This window comes from Dendrobates tinctorius, unplaced genomic scaffold (assembly GCF_039654945.1).
Source record: "Dendrobates tinctorius isolate UK_male_01 unplaced genomic scaffold, ASM3965494v1 ptg000018l, whole genome shotgun sequence".
Lineage (NCBI taxonomy): Eukaryota > Metazoa > Chordata > Amphibia > Anura > Dendrobatidae > Dendrobates > Dendrobates tinctorius.
Window position 1 is genome coordinate 17763149 of NW_027361686.1, and position 18970 is coordinate 17782118.

At 47.2% G+C, this 18970-nt stretch overlaps 1 protein-coding gene across 1 annotated transcript in view; it reads left to right on the forward strand.

Moving 5' to 3' along the window:
• The first annotated feature begins 1107 nt into the window (after window positions 1–1107).
• The window catches only part of LOC141082566 (myosin-10-like), a 197448-nt gene continuing 179585 nt past the window's right edge, over window positions 1108–18970 (forward strand). Inside the window, exon 1 of the mRNA XM_073566532.1 lies at window positions 1108–1227. The gene's annotated coding sequence lies outside the window, so the exon portion shown is untranslated. The remainder of the gene's footprint in view (window positions 1228–18970) is intronic.

Genomic DNA, 18970 nt, shown 5'->3' on the forward strand with positions numbered 1-18970 from the left:
AATACATTATACTATGTGGAGGACTATGGGGTGTATTACACTATATGGAGGACTATGAGGTGTGTATTATACTGTATGGAGGACTATGAGGAATACATTATACTATGTGGAGGACTATGGGGTGTATTACACTATATGGAGGACTATGAGGTGTGTATTATACTGTATGGAGGACTATGGGGAACACATTATACTATGTGGAGGACTATGGGGTGTATTACACGATATGGAGGACTATGAGGTGTGTATTATACTGTATGGAGGACTATGGGGAATACATTATACTATGTGGAGGACTATGGGGTGTATTACACTATATGGAGGACTATGAGGTGTGTATTATACTGTATGGACGACTATGGGGAATATATTATACTATGTGGAGGACTATGGGGTGTATTACACTATATGGAGGACTATGAGGTGTGTATTATACTGTATGGAGGACTATGGGGAATATATTATACTATGTGGAGGACTATGGGATGCATTATACTAAACAAGCAAAATGCTGCCTATTCGTGTAATTGGATTGCTTATGCCAGAACAAAAATTATTCTCAGCAGCACACCGTCAGTGTAAACTGCAGATATCCTGTTGATAACATGATACTGTGTGGTGATCTGTTAGTAATCCATTAGGCTATGTGCACACGTAGTTTTCGGTCCTGCGGATTTTTCTGCATGGATTTGGAAAAATCCGCAGGTAAATTCTCAGGTCAAAAGACTTGTGGTTTACCTGCGGATTGCTCTGCGGTTTTGCCCTGCGGTTTTTCATCTCCTCAATGGAGGAGATGGCAAACCGCAGGGGAATCCGCAGAAAGAATTGACATGTCAATTCTTTCTGCGGATTGAAAACCGCAGATAATCCGCGTGGAAAATTCCGCACCGTCTGCACTGCGGCTTTTGATTCCCATAGGGAATCATGGTACTGTACACCGCAGCAAAAGCTGCTGCGGGTCCGCAGCGGCCAAAACCGCTGCGGAACCGCAGCAAAATCCGCAGCGTGTGCACACCTGATGCCGCACACTCATCCTCCTACCACCAGGCTCCTGCAGTGCTACCCTCGGCCGTCAGCAGGGGGCGCTGTGACGTGCAGGCTGCCGGGCTCTTCGCTCTGCCGTCCACCTTCCCGGATCACGGGCAGCCGCTTCCTCACTGTCAGCTGTTTCATTGCAGGGAAGTCGGTGGCCAGACGGCAGGAGGCAGGACTCGGTGCAGCCAGCAGGTAACGCGTCACGTGATGCCGCCGCTCTGTTCTGTACAGTATGATGCGATAGTGATGTGCTCCCCGGCACAGTGCTGCACTGTGGGCGCCTCCTCATCTACCTGCCGGGGGCGCTGTGCCGAGTCCAGGCCTGGTCAGCTGGCAGAGGTGCCTGCAGCCTCGGGCGCTGTGCTGTCACCCGGAGCGCACAGTCAGTGCCAGGCCCGTGCCCGCTCTGCGGCCGCCAGTGACGCGGTACTGCTGCGTCTGTGTGTGCACAGTGACTGACCCGTGAGGCCCGGACGTGTGAGGCTAGTGTTACGAGCTTTAGTGTCTATGACTCCATTCATATGACCGTAGCGTTATATAGGAGCGATATAAATGGTAACAAGCGTCACTATTACATTTGGCGGGTTTCATTTTAGATTTAACAAAAAATGACCATTGTGAAAAAATAGGTGTGTGTTGTTTTCTGACAACTTTTTTCTGTATCCGTCATTTGGCCGTGAGGATTGGTGTTCTGTGTGCGTGCGCAGCGTGGAGCTCTGTGTGCAGCGTGGTGCTGTGTGGAGCCCCCAAGGGGTTAACTGCGGCACCTAAGTGGATAAACGGCAGCGCCTCTGGCAATCACTTGCTGTCTTTCAGATTACAGTGGTGATCTATTTATATAATTGCCTGGTAATGTTTTCATTTCCTGTTCTGTCCTGATGTCACCGTATCCCAGAATTCCAAGCAGAGGAAGTTCACTGACCGCCATATTGGGACACTCAAGTGATGGGTGTCTCAATATGGAAACTGCTGCTGGTACCAACCTATTGTGCGGTACCACCAGAAGGACACTGTCGCACCACACACACACACACACGTACACACATTCTATTACGCCGTACGCAACACACCCACACACACTCTGTACGCCGTATGCAACTCACACAGACACTCACGCAGCCTCTTGCGCGGTACCACCAGCGGAACACCGTCGCACTGCGCCTGTGTGAATTCCGGGCAGGCGCAGCGAATAATTTGGCAGCAGCAGATGCGCGTTGTGTCTACAGGCAGAGGAAGCCGGTCACATTAAGCCTGTGTGCCCACGTTGCATTTTTTAAGCGTTTTTGATGCGTTTTTCGGGGTCAAACCACATCAAAAACGCTTAAAAGAAGCATCCCATTCATTTTAATGCATTTTGGCCTTTTTGTGCCAATGGATGCATTTTTTACCGCTAAGGAAACGCTTGGCGGTAAAAAATGCAGCATGTTCATTAATTTCCGCTTAGGTCTGCGTTTTTGAATATTTCCTATAGTCCAAAAGACGCGCGGAAAAAAACGTGCATTTTCTGGGCTGGAGAACCTGTTTCCTGAGCGTTCAAAAGCGCTACTGTGGGCACATAGCCTAAACGGGATTTCCCTCGAACGAAAGTTCATTTTAAGAATGGTCTGTGTCTGACCGTGTATGGAGCATACCACATCTCCTGGGCAGGGGAGGAAGCAAAAGACAATACTGACATTACAGTGGGGGATCACAGAGGATTCATTTTGTGAGGTAAAATATTTCACTGACTGTGTTTAAACAATATTTTACCTCACAAAATGTATCCTCTGCGATCTCCTGCTGTATAATGTAGGTGAGTACATGAGGGGGAGAGATTCTCAACGCTGCAAAGCCTGCCCCCTGACATTACCGCCCTCCTGATGCGATAGCATCGGGCCTCCATCTAGTATAGTATAATCGATCAAACAATCCCAGGTCTCGAAGAGACCAGAAGTAAAAAAAAAAAAAAAAAAATACACACAAATACAAATAAAAAATTCTATTACCCTCTAAAATGATTTATACCATACGTCAAATGGCAAAAAGAAAACAATCAAAGCTCAAGAATTGCTGTTTGTTGCTTGCTGCACTTTTTCTAAAATAATTGCAATAAAAAGCTATTGACAAAAGAGTGAATAACGTTGCTGGTCTCATAAATGGCAACAATAAACCTTAGTTTAAAAAATTAACATTTTTTTAACAACTAAAATATAAACCACCTTAGAATTTGGTAACTCTACAATGTCACTTATTGGAGAGAGCCGTGTTTTCAGGTCATTTGTACTGCACAGTAAACAATGTTAACATTTCTCCTGTTTTTCAGATAAGTCAGTCAAAAACTACAAGGTGTTCTGCCAATAATAAGGCCTCATACAGCAGCGTCTATGGGGGAGGAAAAATCGCACAGACAAAAATGAAAAATAGGCTGGTCATGAAATGGTTAAAGTGAATGCAAGACGCGTCTGCTGCTGTTTCTGTCATTGTAACAGCAGTATTAGTGTAAAAATATTCCGGCCCAAAAGTTACTAGGAGGCTTGTGATATAGATGAAATACATCCCCTAATTTGTTGTAATCCACAGCTCATGTGGGCTACTGGCGAGGTCTCCGCACTCCATCACTTCATGCCGCCATACTGCACCCTGTACCAATTCTGCGCACACATACAGTGTTGATAAATCTGCCTCCTCCCTGTATGTCTCTTTTTATTCATCACTGGCAACATTCTGTAATGCTGTAGATAAGCCCCGATCTAACCTGAAAGGTAAGAAAAATAAGTTTTATTGTTTTATTATACTCACCCGGGGGCGGTCCGGTCCGATAAGTGTCGCCAGTCAGGCCCCTCCCATCTTCTTGCGACGCTGCCCTCCTGCTTGCTTCATCGCTCCCCAGAATCGCGCTTCTGCAGAGTAAAGTACTGCAGTGTGCAGGCGCTGGACCTCTCTGATCTTTCTCGGCGCCTGCGCACTGCAGCTCTTTCCTCTACCGTCAACAGGGCAGAGAAGTACGCCTGCGCTGGATCGCGATGCCGGGGAGCCATGAAGCAAGCGGAGGGCAGAGAAGTTTGCCTGCACAGGAGCGCGATGCCGGGGAACCAGAGAGAGAGTCCTGCATTAAATTGGTTTTATCATGCAGACAAAAGCAGCAGCATTCAGGAAATTATCCAGCAGCTGTGTCACTGTGTATCCAGCTCTGGGGTGAGGTAAGAGACTTTCCGCTGCCTGATTCCTTACTTCTCCCCCTGTCCGTAGAGTATAATGGGCTGTGTCACCTGACCCCCTCACTGCGATGGCAGCTTGTTTTGTCATGTTTGAGCTGACTAATTCAGGATGCAGAAGGGGAGAAAAGGTAATGGCTGAAAAGTGGGGAAGAAGGCAGATTTCTCTATTACAAAGTTCCATTGGCCTGTCCTATTGATGTATGCAAAGTTTGTGGAAAGAACAACTCGCATTTAATAAACTATCACCATTATTACACTGCAGTCAGTAATCTCTATAAAGCAACGTGCAGAGAAGACGCCGGTCATATGTAACCTGCCATAAAGGAATGCTATCAATGACTTGATAAATGAATATAATAAATGGTAGGAATAAAAATTAACCAAGAAACATGTTCAAGTATTACACCAAAATATTTATTTATAATGTAAAAAATGTCATCTGGTGTCAAAAACAGCAATCAGTGAGATCTGGCGTGACAGATGGACACACAGACATCGTACAGAGGAAGAGGCCTCCGTTATTTCTGGGTGCTGTGTCGTCAGTGGAGTAGAGCAGGGAATGGTGGCTGCCCGCACTTTCTACAGAGGCGCACTGTCTATACTACGTGCAGGGAGGATCACAGTCCGCGCCGTCATGTCAGACATTTTATAGGCAGGTGAGGACCATGCATCTCGTGTGACTATCTAAATGGCCGGTCCCCAGAGACACTTCCCCGTCCTCATTGAGTGTCAGATCTGCCATACACAGGCATCCATACACTCATGTACGGAGAGACCTGTCACTCAAGGGGAGCAGGGTGGGGAGAAACTGCCCTAGACTAGCCTGTTAGACCGGTCACCTGTGCTCAGGTGCATTTCGTTTTACTCCTTTATCTGTATGATACTTTTTGTATTATAAATGTAGATTGGTAATACAATAAATTGGTTTGATAAGTAGAGGCCAAAAAATGTCTTCCGGTTGAGGTGCCACCTGCAGGTCATTGTGTCTTTCTGCAGGTTTATGAAAATGACTGTTTTAAACTGTATTTAGTGATAAAATCGTGAATGTGTGGTTTATTTGGCTGTTTTCTTGCTGAAGGGAGCAAGTTTACCTTTCAAATGGTGCATCATTTGTGTGTGTGTGGGGCGAAGTATTCAGCGAAAAAGCACTGCATGTATACAGATGTGTTTGCATATGTGACTCACCTGCAGTGAAGTGTGCAATCCTCCAATTTGGCTAAAATAGGCTGGGCAAGCTGGAAAGACCCCAAGGCAGATGTTTGGATTGTTTGTGATGCTTGTAAGCAGCTTTGCTGTAGTGTGCTTTAGGGTACTGTGGTGCCACTTAAAACAAATGTGGAAATTTTTTCAAATTTATCTAAGAAAAACTGAAATATCACATGGTCATAAGTATTCAGGCCCTTTGCTCAGGCACTCATATGTAAGTCACATGCTGTCCAATTCCTTGTGATCCTCCTTGAGATGGTTCTGCTCCTTCATTGGAGTCCAGCTGTGTTTAATTACACTGATAGGACTTGATTTGTAAAGGCACACAGCTGTCTATATAAGGCTGTGTGCACACGCTGCGGATTAGGTGCGGATTTTGTAAAATCTGCAGGTGAAACCGCAGGTCAAAATACCTGCGGTTTTACCTGCGGATTGCTATGCGGTTTTGCCCTGCGGTTTTCCATCTCCTCAGTGGAGGAGATGGCAAACCGCAGCGGAATCCGCAGAAAGAATTGACATGTCAATTCTTTCTGCGGATTGAAAACCGCAGATAATCCGCGCGGAAAATTCCGCACCGTCTGCACTGCGTTTTTTGATTCCCATAGGGAATCATGGTACTGTACACCGCAGCAAAAACTGCTGCGGGTCCGCAGCGGCCAAAACTGCTGCGGAACCGCAGCAAAATCCGCAGCGTGTGCACACAGCCTAAGACCTCACTGCATGTCAGACCAAATGAGGATCATGAGCTCAAAGGAAATGGCCATGTGATATTTCAGTTTTTCTTTTTTAATAAATTTGCAAAAAGTCTACATTTCTTCTATTTTTTTTTTCAGTCAAGATGGGGTGCAGAGTGTATATTAATGAGAAAAAAAATGAACTTTTTTGAATTTACCAAATGGCTGCAATGGAACAAAGAGTGAAAAATTTCCAGGGATCTGAATACTTTCCGTAATCACTGTATGTCTAATATTTTTATTATTTCAGTATCATGTTCTTTTAAATTGACTATTGAAATGGTGGTATTATTTGTAGAGGTCTCGCATTGATCCCATTTTGTGGTGTACACAATATAACGGGCAGTGCAATAACAGCGCCGTTTGTCTCCTTTTCGGAGTCTTTCTCAGTAACAGTGAGTGGTAAGTACACAGGGTGCATTACATCCGCCATGAGTCCGTATATCCCTGACATACAGTGCCCATACACATTGTGCTCACACACGCTGCATTTTAGCTGTATGTTTTCTACAGTTGTCCGCACCATAATACCTGATAACATTCTTCTCTGATTCATGCATTTTTCATGTCTGCTCCATTTTTGGTGGAGATTTGAAGCGATGATTTTTTTAAATGTATTTTTCATGCAGGTGTAGGTTCGGTGAGCCGAGCTGGGGGGTGGTCCCTCTCTTACCGCGCACAGATGTAACAGAGACACGATGGAGGCAAATGCCGGGTACAACAGGTCCAAGTTTTTATTCTCTTGCCGCCCACTAGACGGCCTCTGCAGTACACCACACTTCAATGCACTTCACTTTGCTTCACTTTACTTTCGGCCCTCCGTTCCCAGAGCCGCTTCCCGCACACCGTACTTTACACTGGGGACGTGTATGTATACACCGTCCCCTCTTCACTCTTTGACGCTTCTGTCAGATCCGTCACTGTGGCCGCCTTAGGCCCGTAAACCAACAGTACTTTTACTGAACAGTCGTCTCTCTCAGTACGATATGCTTTACCTCAGTGCCTCGTCTTTTCTGCGGTACTTTCCTGTCAGGACCACTCCCCTGACGTTCTCTCTCCTCAGTCCCCCCGATTTGGTTTTCCTCAGAGTGCCCAGACTATCGTAGTCCTCCTGTTACTTGAGCTCCCCCTGAGGACTGGAACTTTCTGGAACCCTTCCTCAGTATTTATACCTTTCCTGGTTCCCTGTAACTCCGCCCCCCATGACCAACGGTTTCCTAAGTCCTAAGCTGATGTCAAGTCCTTTGTTCACACTCCTCCCTGCCCTCTAATGGTCAACCCAGGTACTGCACGTCCACTAAATTTTCCTAGCTGTTTCCCCACTGTAATAACTGACACCTACCTACACTGTGCAAACCTTTCCTTCTTCACTCTGACTAGTCTGTCATCCGTCAGGTCACCTTCCCTACACTCCCCCTTCCTTTGTCCATTGTTGTCCTCGACAATCGTCATCCCTGCCTTCGTCGTTCTGAAGCTTCACCTACACTCTGTTGTCGGACCAGCTGTTGGGCCAAACCCACTACCTGCGGGGGCCGAACCATACTGGGAGCACCATGCTCTGAGTAGCCTACTGCTACTCACCAGCGCGCATGCCACATGACAATGTCTTTCACACTGGGCTAGGTACACCCATATTCTCCCTATGGCGTGTACCTTCCCCTACTCTCCCCTTCTGTTACCTTCCACTATCTGGTACTCCATGATCGAGGCCTCACACCTACCAGTTCATTGCCGGCGTCCATCTTTCTCCTTCAGGGGTGTCCGTGGTGTCGGGGACCTGACCTAGGACGGCCGTCTTTTCACATCTTCCACCCTTGTACCGTTCTTTCAATTACATGTCATGGTCGGCGTCCCAGTCTCCCAGACCTCTTAACACATAGATCCTTCTTCGGATCTCACACTTCCCTTTGGTCCCTCAGACCTTCTCTTATCCGGACCTGTTGCATTTTACTTTGGCATATTATACATTTAAACAACTTTATAATAGCACAAGTACCCATTTTTATATTTTTTTTTCATTTTCTTTTGCTCATTTTCTTTAAACCAGCATTTAACAAATAAACATCACATGCTTTTTCCTCCCCCCCCCCCTTCCTTGGACATATGCACTCCCTTGCTAACTTTTCATTAACGTATACATCATCTGTCCTTATGCTTTGGCACAACGGTGCAACGAAATTTAGAGAGTTCAAACCACTCCCAGGCGGCCGGCAGCGAGGGGCCCCACAGCCGTGGAACGCCCGGGATATAGGGAGTGTCCTAGGAGTTCATACTATGGGGGTTCACGGTCCTCTGGCTCTGCAACCACAGCTACCGCGTAGTAGCCACGGGGCAGTACTCCTTGTAGTACGACACCCAGTCCCCCTCATGTAGAGCCCGGCCGTGACAAATAGATGCCACATTAATATAGACCTTTTGTCCAGTCTCATCCCGGATAAAACCATATCATCTTTCGATGTTGGTGTATACCAGCCGTCCCCGTGATCTCTTCACCGCCATGCCAGCCTCCCCCTTTTCATGCAGCTGTTTCCAAACCGCTTGCTCCCGAGCCTTCTTCCCCTTAATAACCCCCGCAACCCAAACAGAGGGTGCCGCGCCAGTCCCAGAGTCCGGTGGGCGTGACTTTGCCGAAAAAGCGTGTGGGGCAGAGGTGGCCGATATCTGCGGCCCAGCAGCCGATGGGGCCGGGTGGCGAACGGGAACAGCTGTGTTTCCAGAAGACTGAGTCGCAGGGCCTGTCAAGCAGGCCTCAGCCGGTTCTAGCGCTGGCATAGCCGTGACCGCAGGGTAGGCCGCATCCAAAACCTCCAACAGAATCGGAGTGGCGGCCGGTTCTGGTAATGAAGCTGTTACCGGTCAGGGGAGCACAGCCGAGCCTTCTGTAACTGAGCTCCGCGCTGATGTCTCCGGACGGGATGACTTGGGGATGGGGGCAGGGGCCTCGCTCAACTCCGCGTGCACCATAGGGCCCTCTGCGGCCAGACCGTCCGATATGCTGGAGGCTGCATGCCGCGGCAGAATGGTGGGGGCCGCTTGTGACGCTGCCGGCAGGGCCGGGGGTACTCTCACCTTCCCCGGCGCCGCGGCCTCCGTCACGTCACCACGCGGCTCCTCCCGCAGTCTCCGCTCCTCAACTAGTTCCGCGGGCCTAGCCTCCAGGCTCAGGGACTCTGCGGTGAAGTCCTCCGCCGGTATCAATGGCGGCCGCTCCTTCTGGCTCCGCACAGGCTCCGCTTCCTGCCTGTGGCTCTGAAGATGACGTCTTCTGGCGCAGCTCAGTCTCCCGCCGCCATTGCCACTCCAGGCGGCCGATGCCCCGACACCCGCAGCGTCTCATACCGTCCGGTGGGCAGCAGTCAAATGGCGCCAAGCAGCCGCACCCAAGCTTTTCTTCGGTGTCACTCCCTCTGTGGGGTGGGGCGTCGGCAGGCCTCTCCACCCACCGGTCAGGGTCCAATATATGGAAGCGTCGGTCTCCGGGCACATACCGCTTCCCTTTGGGGTACGTTGGAGGGGGTCCCAGTCCATTCTGAACAACTGCGAACACCCGGACCTCTCCTCTACGCTGAAGCAATACCGCCATACTGCACAGTACTTGGTACCGCCCCGGATCCTCTGCTGGCCACACAGATCCGCCACAGCGCTCCCCATTTGTATTCCACAGGTAGGTAATTTGTAATTCACAGGTGATTGTAATCCAAACAGCGTAGTCCCAGTCTTTTTCCATTCTTTGAGGCAGGCCTGCCGCAGAAGATGACGTATTAGCGGCGTTGATCCTGCCGACTACGCCAAGTGTAGGGTCGTGAGCCGAGCTGGGGGGTGGTCCTTCTCTTACCGCGCAGAGATGTAACAGAGACACGATGGAGGCAAATGTCGGGTACAACAGGTCCAAGTTTTATTCTCTTGCCGCCCACTTGACGGCCTCTGCAATACACCGCACTTCAATGCACTTCACTTTGCTTCACTTTACTTATCGGCCCTCCATTCCCAGAGCCGCTTCCCACACACCGTACTTTACACTGGGGACGTGTATGTATGCACCGTCCCCTCTTCACTCTTTGACGCTCCTGTCAGATCCGTCACTGTGGCTGCCTTAGGCCCGTAAACCAACAGTACTTTTACTGAACAGTCGTCTCTCTCAGTACGATATGCTTTACCTCAGTGCCTCGTCTTTTCTGCGGTACTTTCCTGTCAGGACCACTCCCCTGACGTTCTCTGTCCTCAGTCCCCCCTGATTTGGTTTTCCTCAGAGTGCCCAGACTATCGTAGTCCTCCTGTCACTTGAGCTCCCCCTGAGGACTGGAACTTTCTGGAACCCTCCCTCAGTATTTATACCTTTCCTGGTTCCCTGTAACTCCGCCCCCCATAGCCAACGGTTTCCTAAGCCCTAAGCTGATGTCAAGTCCTTTGCTCACACTCCTCCCTGCCCTCTAATGGTCAACCCAGGTACTGCACGTCCACTACACTTTCCTAGCTGTTTCCCCACTGCAATAACTGACACCTACCTACACTGTGCAAACCTTTCCTTCTTCACTCTGACTAGTCCGTCCGTCCGGTCACCTTCCCTACACAGGAAAGCATTGATTCTGCATTTTACACAGGCTCCTCACACACTGCCAGGAGTCATCATAAAGCCACATCTGCATTTGGACAGTTAAACAGCATCTGCAGTATTGGTGCAATAGAGGAAGATGGCCTAAGTGTCCTGAGTACGGCCTGGACTGTGCTGGGGCCGGTTTCCAGAAACCCTGAGAGAGGAGGACAGCAGGGAACATGGGATACCCTACAATGAGGGCTCGTGGCTGAGCAGGGAGGTGACCGCTCGCTCCGACAGGCCCTGCCACCACCTCCGCACACATGGAGCCAGAAATGGACACACCATTGAGTTAAATATTAATAACGAGGAGACATTGCTATGTCCTGCTACCTGATTGGGGCATAGATTTCCATACTGAATGATGCACTCTGTGGCCTGGTTACACAAGGTGAGATGTATTTCTGTACAGTCGGGCACACGAGTGCTGTGCACCGTGATTTTGGATGTAATGAGAGTATTTGTGATGGAAGCTGCGGGTCTTTTTACCACCTTACTGCCAGAGAGACTACGAATCGGAGACAAAACATTGCTGATCTGATATTGGTGAATAAGACACCTCCATTCCTGAAGTGCTGCCTACTGCTGTTTGTAGACCAGCAGGTAGGGGGCGCTGTAGTCCTGGCTTTCCACACCATGTGCAATACAGGAAATATTAGCCATGTTAATGGATCCTCTGGCCAATTCAGGAAACACTAGTGCTGAGCTCAGTGACCCGGCGGCCTCAGAGACATGTCTGTAAGACTGCTACATACAAGGCAGCTCAGCCTGTGCAGTCATTGAGGGTTGTAGCCACTGTCATATTTTGAATTATTATATTTTTAGTATTTAAATAAATGCTGAAATGTACTTTTATGTCTTCTGTTGAGTCAGTGGCCCAACCTGACCGATCCACTGGCAGCATGGATCAGAATCTGGCTGCATCATAGCGTTTATCTGTGAAGCGCTGCTGTGCTGCAGAGCGAAGCATAGATTAGTAGTGTGTGTATAGGGAGAGATCGGTCAGTCCAGGGCAGCGGGCGAGAAGAAGCTGCCGGGCACCCGCCGGTCTGACCAGTCTCACCTGCAGCACGTTCCCCAGTGGCTAACAAACCGCAGGGTGTGTGTGTTAGAGGAATCTTGCAGAGCTGGATCACTGTCCTCTGGACACACTGTTGTTGGTGGCCGTTCTGATGGATATTATCTGCAGGTTTTATGGAGTCATCAGTTTTCTGACACAGATGAAAATAAGAGAAAAACTTTGACATGTTCCTCCAGAATCTGTCATGCCACCTCTGTGAGAAAAGCAAACCTGAATCCTGCATACTGCAGTGTAGACGTCAGCCCTTCTAGGCTCGTCCTCCGTATATCGGCCACATAGGCTGCTGTGCTGCTCACTAAAAGAAATACCGGCCATGCGCCACAGTAAACGAAGCTGGCTTTCTTCTATGTGAACCGCTCCTCAAGTGTTAGTGAGCTAGCACATAATTGTATCTTCAGTTTTGTTCTTTCCTGACATTGTTCACACAGTCCAGTTTGATGCTTTCTTTTTAGCAGGAAACAATGAGTGGCTCCTTAAAAATGGTTAGTTCTAGAATATATTTGTTGTTTTTAGAATTCCTTTTCTGGTTATAATAAAGACATGTAAAATGTTAAAAAAGCCCAAACTGTGCTGTGTGAACCTGGCCCTAGAGGTTTGTATCCTGCATATTCTTTCTGTAAAACAATTGATACTCTTATTTTTCTAGTTAAAGGTTAACGGGAGAAGGGCAAAGGTTATTTTTCCCATGTCATTGATAAGATTAACTATAGTAAAGAATACAAGTGTTGCATGGTAACATCATTACAGGTCAACAGTCAGATACTTAGCCGAAACCTGGAAAGAAAAATATATTTGTTCCTCATTTTCCTGCCCCTATGCACATTGGTACTTCAGTGGGTGTCTGATTAACACAAGTTATTGCCTGTCCATACAATAGTGGATAACTTTCTCATTGGAGTGGGGGTCCAGTGCTGGGACCAGACTGATTAGCATATCGGCACACTTTTATCCCTGTTAGGCTAAGTGCACACGTACCGGAACTCTCGCGGAAATTACCGCGAGAATTCCGGAATTCCAGTCTGCGGGAAAATCGCATTTTAAATTCCCGCGTAATTAGCTTGCAAAATGCTAGCGTTCTCCAAGCGATCTGTAGCATCGCTTGGAGAACTGATTGACAGGTTGGTCACACTCGTCAAACAGTGTTTGACAAGTGTGACCAACTTTTTTACTACTGAGGCTGCCTATGCAGCATCAATAGTAAAAGATAGAATGTAAAAAAAAAAAAAAAAATACTGTTATTCTTACCTTCCGACGTCCCGCGCATCCGTTCCCAGTAATCCTTTGCGAAAATGCCCGCGATGACGTCCGTTCTCGCGGGATCGCGACGTCTCGCGAATGACCGCGAGACTTCGCGATCCCGCGAGATCGGACGCCATCGCGGGCATTTTCGCAAAGGATTACTGGGACCGGAGCGTGGAGAGAAGCGGGAAGACTGCGCGGGATGTCGGAGGGTGAGAATAACAATATTTTTTATTTTATAATTCTATTTTTTACAGGGATATGGTACCCAAAGCCCGGAGGACAGTCTCCTCTCCTCCGGACCGTGGGTACCATCCGCAATTGTTCTGCTTACTTTCCACATGGTGTGCACAGCCACATGCGGGAAGGAAGCGGAACAATGCAATCCTATGGGTGCGGGATCGCCGCGATTCCGCAAAATAATAAGCATGCTGCGTTTTTTACCACGAAGCGATTCCGCCGCGGTAAAAACCGCAGCATTAGCACAGCATTGCGGAATCCCATAGGAATGCATGGGATGCTTATTTTTCGCGTTTTCGCGGCAAAATCGCGCGGTTAAAACCGCCGCGGAAACGCGAAAAAAACGCCACGTGTGAACTCAGCCTTAGAGTGTTAGAGTGGTGCAGCAGTGCTTATAAGTAACCTGCCCTTCATTCTTTTTCTAAAGGGCTGCAGAGTGCTATACTTGCTTTTTGTGAAAGTTCCTGTGGTTGGCTCTCCAACCTGCCACGCCATCTTGTAACAGGGTTAAAAGATCCCTTTCGGAGATAAAAGGTGGGACACCTGCTGATAGTCAAGTTATCACCTATCCAATGCAGGAGTCGCAAACCATTTCAGAGAAATGTCTGTCCAGTCTCTGTTTGAAGACTTCCATTGAAGGAGAACTCGCCACCTCTCATGGCAGCCTGTTTCACTCATTATTCACCCTCACTGTCAAAAAGTTTTTTTTAATATCTAATCTGTATCGTCTCCCTTTCAGTTTCATTCCATTGCATCTCATGTTTCCATGTGCAAATGATAATAAGAATGGTCCCTCTACGCTGTGACATCCCTTCAGATATTTATAGACCGCTACTAAGTCTCTTAGCCTTCTTTTTTGCAAGCCAAACATTCCCAGATCCTTTAATCATTCCACATAGGTCATACTTTGCAGTCCGCTCACCATCTTGTTAGCTCTTCTCTAAACTTGCTCCAGTTTTTCAATTTCTTTTTTAAAATATGGTGCCCAGAACTGAACACATTATTCCAGAAGAGGTCTGACCAAGGAGGAGTAGAGAGGGATATTTACTTCACATGATGTAGTCTCTATTCTCTTAATACATCCTAGAACTGTTTGCTTATTTTTTCTGCTGCATCACACTGTTGACTCGTGCAGTCTGTGATCTATTAGTATACCCAAGTCTTTTTAACACTTGCGGTTGCTTAGTTCTATTCCTCCCATTCTATAGATGCAATTTTCATTTTTCTTGCCCAGATGTAGAATCTTGCATTTCTTCTTGTTAAATACCATTATATTAATCACTGTCAATTGTTCAAGTTTATATGGATCCTTCTGAATCCTTTCTCTGTCTTCTCTAGTGTTAGCTATCCCTCTTAGCTTTGCATCGTCTGCAAATTTAATTACCGTATATACTCGTGTAGAAGCCGACCCCCCCCCCCCCCAATTTTGCCACAAAAAACTGGGAAAACTTATTGACTCGCGTATAAGCCTAGGGTTAATGGTGGTCCAAGAAGATGCTCCATAAATACCCCCATATGCTGCTGCACAAGGGTTAATGCTGCCCCATAAGATGTTCCATAAATACTCCCCATATGCTGCTGCACAAGGGTTAATGCTGCCCCATAAAATGCTCCATAAATACCCCTCATAATATGCTGCACAAGGGTTAATGCTGCCCTGTAAGATGCTCTATAAATACCCCCTATATGCTGCACAAGGGTTAATGCTGCCCCATATGATGCTCCATAAATACCCCCAATAATATGCTGCTGCACAAGGGTTAATGCTGCCTCATAAGATGCTCCATAAATACCCCCCATATGCTGCTGCACAAGGGTTTATTGCTGCCCCATAAGATGCTCCATAAATACCCCCCATAATATGCTGCTGCACAAGGGTTAATGCTGCTCCATAAGATGCTCCATAAATACCCCCCCATATGCTGCTGCACAAGGGTTTATTGCTGCCCCATAAGATGCTCCATAAATACTCCCCATAATATGCTGCTGCACAAGGGTTAATGCTGCCCGAAAGATGCTTTATAAATACCCCCATATGCTGCTGCACAAGAGTTAATGCTGTCCCATAAGAGGCTCCATAAATACCCCCTGTTGTGAACTATCTCGATTTGACTTCTGAGTTGGGGCTCCCTCTGGTGGTTACTGTGGGTAGTGGAGCTGGCCGAAGTCTGCCACCTGACGATTGGAAATCCAGGGTTACTGACTGGAGTATTTAAGTGAGCAGGCTTCCTTCAGTTGCTGCTGGTGATTAGTTTTCTTCTTGTGCATTCTGAGGTCTGCTGTCTCCTGCCTGATCCTGCATTTTTCAGTTAAGTTGTTCATTTGCTAATCCTTTGCATCTAATCTGGTTTTGCCTCTTTCTGCTTTGCTGTGAGGGTTTAGCATTGTTACCTGCTGGGGCAGTGCTGGACCCCGCTCCATATGTTACAGCTTGTGTCAGTTTGTTCAGTCCTCTGTTATATTAGTCTCTTTTTGCTTTGCTGCCAGTTCATACCAGAATGCTGATATAGTGGGGGAGAGGTTGTGAGACCTCAGTGTTTTTTTGTACATAAGACGTGTTGGGTTTTTTGCGTGATTGCAGACAGTATCTTTCCTATCTAGTCAGTTTGTGCCCCATCATTTGCTCAGTCTATTTTCTGCCTGCGTTTGTGTCTCATCTTGTCTCACCGACAATATACTGTATGTTTGGGGGCTATTTATTCCTTTGGAGTTCTACTCTGGGGCAGTTTGGATTTCATCTTTCTTGCTTTAGGCTTAGTTAGCTCTCCGGCTGTGCAGAGGCGTCTAGGGCATCCTAGGTACGCCCCACGGCTACTGCTAGTTGTGTTGTTAGGATTAGGGGTCTGCAATCCGCTAAGTTACCAACCTTTCTGGTTTGCTGGTGGTCTAGCCTATTCCTGCCATCCTCGGTGACCAGTTCATAACACCCCCCATAATATGCTGCTGCACACGGGTTAATGCTGCTCCATAAGATGCTCCATAATTACCCCCCATATGCTGCTGCACAAGGGTTAATGCTGCCCCGTAAGATGCTCCATAAATACCCCCCCCCATAATATGCTGCTGCACAAGGGTTAATGCTGCCCCATAAGATGCTCCATAAATACCCCCCATAATATGCTGCTGCTGCAATTAAAAAAACAAACAAAAAACAATGACATACTCACCTCTCCGTCGCTGGGGGCCAGGTGCCGGTGTCCTGAGCCCCCGGCACCGGCGATATTTACCGGTCCCTGTTCCATCACCGACCACAGTGACGTCATCGCGCCCTCTGACCTGAATGTCACAGCAGGAGGACCCGGAGACACAGCGGTGCATGGTGATGGAACGGGGACAAGTGAATATTGCTCTGCCCCGTCATACTCACCCCCTCCTGGCCCACGGTCTTCTCTACAGCCCCTGCTTCTCCATCGGTTGTCTGCTTCCTGCATTCAGAGGTCACGTGGTACCGCTCATTAAACTCATAAATATGCGCATATTCATGAGTTTAATGAGCGGTACTAAGTGACCGCTGAACGCAGGAAGCAGATGACAGAGGGAGAAGCAGGGGCTGAAGAGACTTGCCAGGAGGAGGTGAGTATGGTCTCTGACACCCCCGCTCCCCCGCCCAACCCGGTATATGACTCGCGTATAAGCCGAGAGGGGGACTTTCAGCCCCAAAAAAATGAGCTGAAAATCTCAGCTTATACACGAGTATATACGGTAGTTTATATTCAATTTCCTTATCTAGGTCATTTAATGACAAAACCAAGGCCAGGCCAGATCCTTGTGGTAACCCACTTGAAACACTTTTCCAATTGGATGTGCAACCATTTATTACCACCCTTTGAGTACGATCACTGAATCCACCTAACCGTAGCCTTGTCAATCCAATACTTGCTCATTTTTTCAATAAGGATAGTATGAGATACTTTATCAAATGCTTTGCTGACATCGCGATATACTATATATACCGCATTTCCCTGATCCACCCAGTCAGTGTTTCCATCATAGAAGGAAATTAGACTAGTGTGAGATGACGTTTTTGCTACAAACCCATCCTGGCTCTGGTTAATTACTGTATTCTTAGCAATACTTAGATACATGCTGTTTAATAATTTGTTCAGAGTTCTTTCCTGATATAGAAGTACGGCTCACAGGCCTTGCTGGCTCCATCTTCTTTCCTTTTTTGAAGATAGGGACACCATTTGCCCTTCTCCAATCTTTTGGTACCCCTCCTGTTTTCCAGGATTTTTCAAAGATTCTGTCTAGTGGTTCTGCAATTTCCTCTGCTAACTCTTTCTGTACCCTAGGATGTAATTCATCTGGACCAGGAGATTTAAATTCAGGTAAAGTAGCTGAGTGTTCCCTCACCATCTCTCCATTTATGGATAGTGTGGATTATTTTATTCCTTTGATTTCACAGTGAAGATCAGCTGATTTTACATTTACTTTCTTAGATAACACAGATTCAAAATAGAAATGTAAAAGTTCGTCCTTCTCAACACCATTTTTTTCCTCTTCATCCGTTTCATTCTCTAACAAATATATCTTCCACTCTTTCCATTTAATATATATTTATTTTTTTCCTTTTTAACAAATGATTAAGTTTTGTGTTCATCCATCCTGGTCTCTTAAAAAGCTTCCAATTCTTTCTTTTTGAGATTGTAGTAAATGAAATTCTCACCACACAATCTCCCATCCTTCTTGGACATTTCTGTCCTTTAAAACATCCAGCCGTTGGACCTTTCCTACCCTCTTTCTAAGTCCATTAAAATCTGCCTTTCTGAAATCCAACCTTAAAGTCAGAGTCATCGCTAGTCTTCCTTCTCTTGTAATCCAATATTTGAGGATCGCATGATCGCTGCATCCTAAATTCCTGGCCACCTTAACTTCCTCAACCATGAAGCAACCATGAGCAAGATGAAACTCCAATACTTCTGCTACCAGCGAGACAATGATCTGTTGTGTGGTGACGCGGCCTTCTTATCCCATAGGGTCCAGTTGTAGTCACCCCTGACTATGAATGTTTTATCTCCATTGATAACCTACTGTATTGCTAGGTTATCGATATGGTGTGACTGGGCAAGCCCTTTATTGAAAGCTATTTTCTATGGATTGGATAAGGATAACTTTCTGATCACTTGGGCTGCTTTCACACATCCGGCTTTTTGAATCCGGCACGATGCGGCGACATTTGGAACAACTGGATCCGGTTTTGTCCCATAGAGTTGTATTGTCGCCGCACCGTGCCGGATGGGTATGCGGCTCATCCGATTTTTGCCGGATACGGCAAAAAGTAGCCGTCCGGCGTCTGCAAAATACGTTCGCTGCAACGTTTTTTTGACAGCGCCGGACCGGTTTTTCTCAGAGCGCATGCGCGGAGACTCTGAGTCTAGCAGAGGTCTAGCTCGTGTCTCTGCCCTGTTCATTGTGTACTGTATATGACTTCAAAAAAGTTTCATCCCACTCTGCAGTCACTATTACATCCTGTATCCAGTTCAACATGAAAAATTTGGTGAAATGCCCTTTTTAACCAGTGAACCAAAAGGCAACTAAAATGGTTGCAAACTGAGGAGATAAAAGCACACATATGGTTTCTTAAATTTTTGAGACCAGTCTGGGCTGGATGCATCAGTAAGTCCACAGTTTAATGGAATTCTTA